At 47.5% G+C, this 10,583-nt stretch overlaps 1 protein-coding gene across 4 annotated transcripts in view; it reads right to left on the reverse strand.

Moving 5' to 3' along the window:
- Positions 1-10,319, reverse strand: part of exoc1 (exocyst complex component 1) — a 118,120-nt gene extending 107,801 nt beyond the window's left edge. For all 4 annotated transcript variants that reach the window (XM_068035068.1, XM_068035077.1, XM_068035046.1 and 1 more), the window contains exon 1: positions 10,236-10,319. The gene's annotated coding sequence lies outside the window, so the exon portion shown is untranslated. The remainder of the gene's footprint in view (positions 1-10,235) is intronic.
- Positions 10,320-10,583: the final 264 nt, after the last annotated feature.

A 10,583-nucleotide genomic window follows, 5' to 3' on the forward strand; every position in this document is an offset into this window, starting at 1 on the left:
AACAGCTCACGGCTGACACCCAAAGACAAATCCAGAAGATAAAGGACAAGTGGTGGGAAGAGAAAGCCTGAGAGATCCAACAATATGCTGACCATCATGACATGCGAAGCTTTTCTGAGGCCACCAATCCCATTTATAGAGCAAAGTGCAATGGACAAAATCCCCTTCGCTCACAGAATGGTGCATCTCTTCTGAAGGATGACAATGTCATCTGCCAACGCTGGAAAGAACATTTTCAACAACCCAACTGTGAATTCACAGTAGCAGCTGATACTATCCCCCAGTATCCTGTGGTAGAATCTGAGGATGAACCACCAATGGGAGAGCTGCAACAAGCAAACAAATGGATGAAAAACAATGAAACATGCAGCCCTGATGGTATTTCAGCTGAGGTCTTCAAAGCTGGTGGGCTTTTGCTCACATCAACACTCCATGCACTCATCCTACGGATCTGGGAGGAAAAGGAAATTCCACCACCCCAACCCCCTCCCCGACTTCATGAACAACAACTGCAACGATCTTCAAGAAGGGAGATAAATCATGCTGTGGGAACTATCGAGGCAATTCCCTCTTGTCCATAGCAGGGAAAATCCTGCCATGCAATCTCCTGAATCGTCTGCTTCTTGTGGCTGAGGAAATCCTCCCAGAGACAGAGTGTGGCTTTAGACCTTTTAAAGGAACCTCCGACATGGTCTTTGTTGCCAGGTAAATCCAAGAAAAATGTCGAGAACAAGACCAAGAACTCTTCATTGCATTCACTGACCTGACCAAAGCATTTGACTCAGTAATTATCACGAGACTCGTTGGATTGTGCTCCAAAGATTTGGATGTCCAAGAAACTTCATCACAATCCTGCAATTGCTCCATGATGATATGACTGCAATAGTCTTGAGTGGGGGAATCTAAAACAGATGCGTTCAAAATCCGGACTGGGATCAAGCAAGGCTGTGTGATAGCCCCCAGACTATTTACAATCTACCTGACAGTGGCTATTCACCTCGTGAAAGATCAGTTGCTCTCTGGTGTGAGTATTAAATTTTGCCTAATTGGAAAACTTTTTAACCTCAGTTGCCTCCATGCCAGAACTGAACTGACCACCATGGACATACATGATCTACAGTTTGCAAATGACTGCAAGGCCGTTGCCGACACTGCACCAGGTCTGCAAGCCACTCTCGGTCTCTTCAATTCTGCATACAAGAGACTCGGCCTGTCCTTGAATGTTGCCAAAACAAAACTCACATTAACCCACACAAGGTCAACCAAATATTCCACCTCCCATATACGATGGAGACACTCTGGAATATGTTGAGCACATGCCATACCTTGGCAGCCACCTCTCTCTAAAGGCCACCATTGACGAGAAGATCCAACACCAGATCAGTTGTACCAGCTCAGCCTTCTACAAACTACAGTGGTGAGTATTTGACAGCAAGGACCTCTGCAAGTCAACACAAGTCCTACCCTAGTGTACAGAACAGTCGTCGTCACCACACTCCTGTCCTGCAGTGAGACAGGAGTTTGAGTTCTGCCAGGGCCACTCAGCTCCAGACCTCATGACAGCCTTTGTCCAAGGCTGAGCTCCAGAGGTGACATCAAGGCAGCATTTGACTGAGTATGGCATCAAGGAACCCTATCATAACTGGAGTCAATGGGAATCAGGGGGAAAATTCTCTGTTGGTTGGAGTCCCCATACCAAGCACAAAGGAAGATGGTTGTGGTTGTTGAAGGGCAATCATCTCCATCCGCGGACATCACTGCAGGAGTTCCTCAGGGCAGTATCTTAGGCCCAACCATCTTCAGGTGCTTCATCAATGACCTTCCCTCCATCATAAGGTCAGAAGTGGGGATGTTCGCTGACAATTGCACAATGCTCAGCACTATTCACGACTCCTCAGATACTGAAGCAGCCCATGCCCAGATGCAGCAAGATCCAGACAACATCCAGACTTGGACTGATAAGTGGCAAGTAACATTCGCGCCACCCAAATAACCATCTCAAATAAGAGAGAATCTAACTATCTCCCCTTGATGTTCAATGGCATTACCATCACTGGATTCCCCCACTATCAATATCCTGAGGGTTACCATTGACCAGAAACTGAACTGGACCAGCCACATAAATGCTGTGGCTACAAGAGCAGGTCAGAGGCTGGGAATTCTACGCTGAGTAACTCACTTCCCGACAGCCCAATGCCTGTTCACCATCTACGAGGCACAAGTCAGAAGTGTGACGGAATACTCTCCACTTACCTGGATGGGTGCAGCTCCAACACTCAAAAAGCTCAACATCATCCAGGACAAAGCAGCCCACTTGATTGGCACCCCATTCACAACCTGCAACATTCACTCCCTTCACCAGCGATGCACAGTGGCAGCGGTGTGTACCATATAGAAGATGCACTGCAGCAACTCACCAAGACTCCTTTGAAAGCACCTTCCAAACCCACGACCTCTATGACTAGAAGGACACAGGCAGCAGATGAATGGGAACACCACCATCTACATGTTCCCCTCCAAGTCAAACACCACCCTGACTTGAAACTAGATCGCCATTCTTTCACTGTCACTGCATTAAGATCCTCGAACTCACTTCCTAAAAGCACTGTGGATGCACGTACACCCCAAGGACTGCAGCAGTTCAAAAAGGCAACTCACCACCACCCTCTCAAGGGCAATTAGGAATGGGCAATAAAAGCTGGCCTAGCCAGGGAAGCCCACATCGCCTGAACGAATTTTTTTTTAAACCTGAACTGCGCAACAATGACATATAACGTGAGAAATTCCATCCGCAATTCTTCCACCGCATCCTCCGGATTCAATGGGAGAACCGTCGAACAAACACTAGTGTCCTTCTTGAAGCCAGCTCCACAAGCATTCAGGCAAAACTCCCACAAAATCAACTTCGGTGGACTGGACATCGTGTCCGGATAGTTGAAAACCGTCTCCCATGCAAGGTCCTCTTTTCTCAACTGTCAAATGGCCACTGTTCCAGGAGAGGACAAAGAAAATGCTTCAAAGACACCCTGAAGCTCTCTTTGAAGCACAGAAATAATGACACTGATGACTGGGTAAAGTTTGCTACCATTCAAAATGGTGACAACTTGTCCATCAGGTTGAGAGTCCAAATGTCTTAATGATGAGGCAGGGCGGCGGCAGAGAAGGAAAGAAAAGGAAGGAAATCCTGCACTCCGGATCCCACTAGCGCGTGGGACGTCCTGCCCCATGTGCCCAAAGTTCTCCAGGCCAAGTATCGACTTGTTCAACACATGAAGACCCATGCAGAAACCTTTGACCCTGAGTAGACATCATCCTCGAATCGAAGGACAGCCAACAGTTGATAGCCTATCCCCAGAAATGGAGACAGAGAAGTTGAGGAAGGGAAGGGAAGAGTTGGAGACGGACCATGTGAAGGTGAGAGAAGGGTGGAAATTGGAAACAAAGTCAATGAAATTTTCCAGTTCAGGGCGACAGCAGGAAGCGGCACCGATACGGTCATCAATGCATGGATTTCATAGCAAGCTCGAGGAACAGAGGGAGTTGCCCTGGGAGACCTCAACATCGACTCCAGACCCCATGAAGTCTCATGGCATCAGGTCAAACATGGGCAAGGAAACCTCCTGATTACCACTTACCACCCACCCCACTCCTGCCCCCTCAGCTGATGAATCAGTACTCCTCCATGTTGAACACCACTTAGAGGAAGCACTGAGGGTGGCAAGGGCACAGAATGTACTCTGGGTGGGGGACTTCAATGTCGATCACCAAGAGTGGCTCAGTAGCACCACTACTGACCGAGGTGGCTCAGTCTTAAAGGACATAGCTGCTAGACTGGGTCTGCGGCAGGTGGTGAGGGAACCAACAAGAGGGAAAAATATACTTGATCTCATCCTCACCAATCTGCCTTCTACAGATGCATCCGTCCACGACAGCATTGGTAAGAGTGACCACAGCACAGTCTTTGCGGAGACGACGTCCCGCCTTCACATTGAGGATACCCTCCATTATGTGGTGTGGCACAACCACTGTGCTACATGGGAAAGATTTCGAACAGATCTAGCAATACAAAACTGGGCCTCCATGAGGCACTGTGGGCCAACAGCAGCAGCAGAATTGTACTCAGCCACAATCAGTAACCTCATGGCCCAGCATATCACCCACTCTACCATTACCAACAAGCTGGGGGACCAACCGTAGTTCAATGAAGAGTGCAGGAGGGCATGCCAGCAGCAGCACCAGGCATACCTCAAAATGAGGTGTCAACCTGGTGAAGCTAGAACCCAGGACTACCTGCATGTCAAACAGCGCAAGCAGCATGCGATAGTGCTAAGAACAGGTGAGAAAGAGGTCTAGGGTTCCCTTTCAGCCTTCACCTGGTCTTACTGTAACAGGGTTTTATTTTTAAACACACTGTGTTTCAGCTTCCCCCTGGTGAATCCTTGTTCACCACTTTCCAATGATAAGGCAAAGAAACCAGCACACACACAGGTTTTCTTAGATTTAAAGAAGATTGATTGAAATTTATTAAAAATTAAACTTAAACTATAACTCAGTTGATGCCTACGGATACAAGACGCGGCCACGCTCGCATGCATATGCAATACACAAATGCTAAGAGAGACAGAAAAGAACAGAAGAAATAAAGTGGAAAAGTCCGAGGCAATATCTGAAGAGTTTTTGTTACGGCTCAATGTACAGTCCTTGATTGCAAGTAGTTCTTGCTTTTCATTGGGGTCCAGTATTCTTCTTAAACCTTGTTCACTGGAGGAGACTTTTCTCTCTTGGGGTTTATGTGTCTTCAGTCAGTTTTTGGAGTTCCGTGAGAAAAAGATGGGAACAGACAGGAGAGGCTGCGGCCAGCCAGCCAGGAGAGGTCTTCTCAATCCAGGAGCAAATAGCTTTCTGCCAGTTCAAAACACTGTTTCTCCAATTTAAAACTCTCAGTTCAAACTCTGCAACAGCCAGTTAGCCATGTGACTAACTGGTCTGACCACATCTGTTTGTGGATTGAATTGGAGCAGGGGAAGGCACTGGACACTGCAAAGGCTATGGGCCCTGACAACATTCTGGCAATAGTACTGAAGAACTGTGCTACAGACAAGTTGTTCCAGTACAGCTACAACACTGGCAATGTGGAACATTGCCTAGGTATGTTCTGTACACAAAAAGCAGGACATGTCCACCCAGCCAATTACCGCCCCATTAATCTACTCTCAATCATCAGTAAAGTGATGGAAGGTGTTGCGACAATGCTATCAAGTGGCACTTGCTTAGCAGTAACCTGCTCAGCGACGCTCAGTTTGGGTTCCGCCAGGATCACTCAGCTCCTGACCTCATTACAGCCTTGGTTCAAACATGGACAAAAGGGCTGAACTGAACAGGTGATGTGAGAGTGACTGCCCTTGACATCAAGGCAACATCTGAGCGAGTACGGCATCCAGGAGCCCCAGCAAAACTGGAGTCAAGGGGAAATCTCTCTGCTGGCTGGAGTCATAACTACCACAAAGGAAGATGGTTTTGGTTGTTGGACGTCAATCATCTCGGTCCCAGGACATCACTGCAGGAGTTCCTGAGGGTAGTGTCCTAGGCCGAACCATCTTCAGCTGCTTCATCAATGACCTTCCTTCAATCACAAGGTCAGAAGAGGGGATATTTGCTGATAATTGCACAATGTTCAGCACCATTCGCAACTCCTCAGATACTGAAGCAGTCCGTGTAGAAATGCAGCAAGACCTGGACAACATCCAGGTTTGGGCTGACAAGTGGCAAGTAACATTCACGCCACACAAGTGCCAGGCAATGACCATCTCCAACAAGAGAGAATCTAACCATCTCCCCTTGACATTCAATGGCATTACCATCGCTGAATCCCCCACTATCAACATCCTGGGGGTTACCACTGACCGGAAACTCAACTGGAGTCTTCTTTGGCCTCCTTATCTCGAGAGGCAATGGATAAGCGCCTGGAGGTGGTCAGTGGTTTGTGAAGCAGCGTCTGGAGTGGCTATAAAGGCCAATTCTAGAGTGACAGACTCTTCCACAGGTGCTGCAAATAAAATTGGTTGTCGGGGCTGTTACACAGTTGGCTCTCTCCTTGCTCTTCTGTCTTTTTTCCTGCCAACTGCTAAGTCACTTCGACTCACCCCACTCTTCAGCCCCACCTTTATGGCTGTCCGCCAGCTCTGGGTATCATTGGCAACTGACTCCCATGACCTGTGGTCAATGTCACAATGCCTCATGTCACGTTTGCAGGCATCTTTAAAGTGCAGATATGGACGGCTGGTGGGTCTGATACCAGTGACAAGCTCGCTGTACAATGTGTAAGTGGGGATCCTGCCATCTTCCATGCGGCTCACACAGCAAAGCCATCTCAAGCACGCTGGCTCAGTAGGGTGTATATGCTGAGGATGTTGGCCGCCTCGAGGACTTCTGCATTGGAGAGACGGTCCTCCCCGCTAATGCCAAGGATTCTCTGGAGGCAGTGAAGATGGAATGAGTTGAGACGTCGCTCTTGGCTGACAAACGTTGTCCAGGCCTCGCAAGGTACTGAGGACACAGGCTTGAAACACTCAGACTTTTGTGTTCCGTGTCAGTGTGATATTTTCCCACACTCTCTTGGCCAGTCTGGACATAGCAGTGGACGCCTTTCCCATGTGCTTGTTGATTTCTGCATCGAGAGACAGGTTGCTGGTGATATTTTGAGCCCAGGCAGGGAACTCTTGAACCACCTCCAGAGCGCGGTCGCCAATATTGATGGAAAGAGCATTTCTAACGTCCTGTTCCATGATGTTCATTTTCTTGAGGCTGAAGGTTATGCCAAATTCGTTGCAGGCAGCCGCAATCCTGTGAATGAGCCTCTGCAGGCACTCTTCTGTGTGGGATGTTAATGCAGCATCGTCAGCAAAGAGGAGTTCCCTGAAGAGGACTTTCCGTACTTTGGTCTTTGCTCTAAGACAGGCAAGGTTGAACAACCTGCCATCTGATTTTGTGTGGAGGAAAATTCCTTCTTCTGAAGACTTGAACGCATGTGAGAGCAGCAGTAAGATGATCCCAAACAGTGTAAGTGCAAGAACACAGCCCTGTTTCACGCCATTCAGGATAAGAAAGGGGTCTGATGGGACACCGCTATGCTGAATTGTGCCTTTCATATTGTCGTGGAATGAGGTGATGATATTTAGTATCTTTGGTGGACATCCGATCTTTGTTAGTAGTCTGAAGAGACCACTTCTGCTGACGAGGTCAAAGGCTTTGGTGAGATCTATAAAAGCAACGTAGAGGGGCATCTGTTGTTTGCTGCATTTCGCCTGTAGCTGGCGAAGCGAGAACAGCATGTCAATGGTGGATCTCTCTGCTCGAAAGCCGCACTGTGCCTCAGGGTAGACACACTCAGCCAGCTTCTGGAGTCTGTTTAAAACGGCTCGAGCGAAGACTTTCCCCACTATGCTGAGCAGGGAGATTCCACGGTAGTTGTTGCAGTCACCGCGGTCACCCTTGTTCTTACAGAGGGTGATGATATTGGCATCGGGCATGTTTTACTTAAATATTTAAATACTTAAATAATGAACTGGAGTAGCCATATAAATACCATGGCTACAACAGCAGGTCAGAGGCTAGGAATCCTGCGGCAAGTAACTCACGTCCTGACTCCCCAAAGCCTGTCCATCATCTACAAGGCACAAGTCAGGAGTGTGATGGAATACTCTCCATTTGCCTGGATGGGTGCAGCTCCAACAACACTCAAGAAGCTCGACACCATCCAGGACAAAGCAGCCCGCTTGATTGTTTGTGAATGGGGTGACATTCACTTCCTTCACCACCAACGCACAGTAGCAGCAGTGTGTACCATCTACAAGATGCACTGCAGCAACACACCAAGGCTCCTTGGACAGCACCTTCCAAACCCACGACCTCTACCACCCAGGACAAGGGCAACAGATGCACGGGAACACCACCACCTGCAAGTTCCGCTCCAATCCACACACCATCCTGACTTGGAGCTATAGCACCATTCCTTCAAGATCGCTGGGTCAAAATCCTGGAAATCCCTTCCTAACAGCACTGTGGGTGTAACTACCCCATATGGACTGCAGCGGTTCAAGAAAGCAGCTCACCAACACCTTCTCAAGGGCAATTAGTGATGGGCAACAAATGCTGGCCTAGCCTATGATGCCCACATCCCAGGAATGAATTTTTAAAAAGTTCATCTTTCGACTGGCACTTTACAGCCTTCTGGGCTCAACACGGAGTTCAATAATTTTGGATCATAACCTCTGTCCCCATTATTTTCCTTTTTCTCTTTTTTGCTAGTCCCCCCGCACCACCCAACCTTGTTTCTTTCTTAATCCCTTTGTGTTTGGACAGCTGCTATACTGCCATCCACACCTCATCTTTTGCTTCTTTACTTGGTTTTGTACCTTGAAAGCATTTGTCATTTAATGTCTCCTGCCCTCCAACCTATCACAGGCCTTCCCTTTCGTTCTCCCCCCGCCCCCACCAACTTTTGTTTAGTTTAGTTTAGAGATACAGCACTGAAACAGGCCCTTCGGCCCACCAAGTCTGTGCCAACCATCAACCACCCATTTATACTAATCCTACACTAATCCCATATTCCTACCACATCCCCACCTGTCCCTATACTTCCCTACCACCTACCTATACTAGTGGCAATTTATAATGGCCAATTTACCTACCAACCTGCAAGTCTTTTGGCTTGTGGGAGGAAACCGGAGCACCCGGAGAAAACCCACGCAGACACAGGGAGAACTTGCAAACTCCACACAGGCAGTACCCAGAATTGAACCCGGGTCGCTGGAGCTGTGAGGCTGCAGAACCTATTACATTTCTAACCTTTGCCATTTCTGATGAAAAGTCATCGACCTGAAACATTAACTGTTTTTCTTTCCACAGATGCTACCTGACCTGCTCAGTATTTCTAGCATTGTCTGTTTTTGTTTCAGGTTTCCAGCATTCACAGTATTTTGCTTTTGTGTTGTGCGAGTATGCACACAGTCTGGTTCAGACAGACTGAGTAACTGTAGAGGGGATGGAATTAGAGTAAAAGCCAAACAGTCTCAATGTTACAAAGAATTATCAAGCTCATCCATGACTCGACACCAGACAAGTCCAACAACTTGAGGTGTGGGCAGGGAGATGGAACTAGTCATCAATGGCATACATATAGAAGTCAATCCCATGTGTCAGTTGATATTGCATGGAGCAGCATGTAGATGAGAAATAGGAAGCAATCAGGAATCCTATGGAGAGGATGATAAGGGCAACCAGAAAGAGTGCTGTAATCACAAAGAATGGCGTTAGTAACTTTGACCAAGGTGGGCTCGGACTGAAGGAATTTGACTAGGGTGCGATGGGAGAACGAAGTAACAATTCCAAAAACTTAATGTTTGCCTCAATTTACTAATGTAATTCTTCCAAATTAAATATACACAGCAACTTCAATTACATAGAACATACAACATTAAACAAACCATTGGGCCCAATCCAGTTGGTAATGCTGAATTACAGGTCCAGGATGAGTGCAATACACGAGGCTAGTCACCCTGGCTGCCTGCCTATTCTGTGCCCGCGTGGCCTTGGAGAGGGACCATGCAGTGTCTCAAGATATTTTGCCATCAGTGGACACTGAAGGATGTCAAGATTCTTACAGACAATGATAATGACATGATTTCGTAGGAAGGTTCCCTTTACTTTTGTTGAGACTCCTTGACTTATGCTGAGCTTCTTTTAGTTTGACTAGACTATTTGTTTCATTGTTATATTAGTGGAGCCCAGAAAGAGGCATATGTGTTGTTTCTTGTTCAGGGACTCTGGGCAACCCAAAGAAGGGTCACTGACCCAAAACGTTAACTCTGCTTCTCTTTCCACAGATGTTGCCAGACCTGCTGAGTGGTTCCAGCATTTCTTGTTTTTATTCCAGTATCACCTTTAATTGTTCAACAAAATAGGCCCAACCAGTCAGAGCTGGAGGAACTGGAAGTGGCCTCACTGTCACTTCTGTATTTAACAAATAGGGAATATACAACAAATGATATTTCCTACGTTGCAAAGTATCAGTTTGTTATCACGGTAAAATATTAATGCCCAACCTTGGAGAGAAGGGACAAATTCAGCAAACCGGATCCTTACAGTAACTAGGGCCTGGGTCTCCCCCTCTGCTATCAAACCCCGCGACTCTACCGCTCCTCCCGCACATTGCTGCTCCCGACCCCCGTGTTTACCTTTAGCAACGGACCGAAGCCCCGCACACACCACCAATCCTCAACAACAATCCACAACCACCATCCCAGGCCGAGAACTGCCCGCCACCGTCACTTCCGGCTACAGCCATCCGCCCTGTCAGGCACTTGTGACAATTTGAAAATTGCCATGATTGAGACTGGCAAATCAATGCCTCGCTAGCTCTCAATGCAGAGGATGCACCATCGATCCCAACTGCTCCAAACCCACTCCTCTAGTCTTTTTCCCCAGAGCATCAGAGATTTTAATGGTCTGATACATAAAAACATTTTATGTAAAACAATAACAGCGATGCCCACATCCCATGAATTAATTAAAAAGATCGATTT

This window comes from Heterodontus francisci, chromosome 1, assembly GCF_036365525.1.
Source record: "Heterodontus francisci isolate sHetFra1 chromosome 1, sHetFra1.hap1, whole genome shotgun sequence".
NCBI lineage: Eukaryota > Metazoa > Chordata > Chondrichthyes > Heterodontiformes > Heterodontidae > Heterodontus > Heterodontus francisci.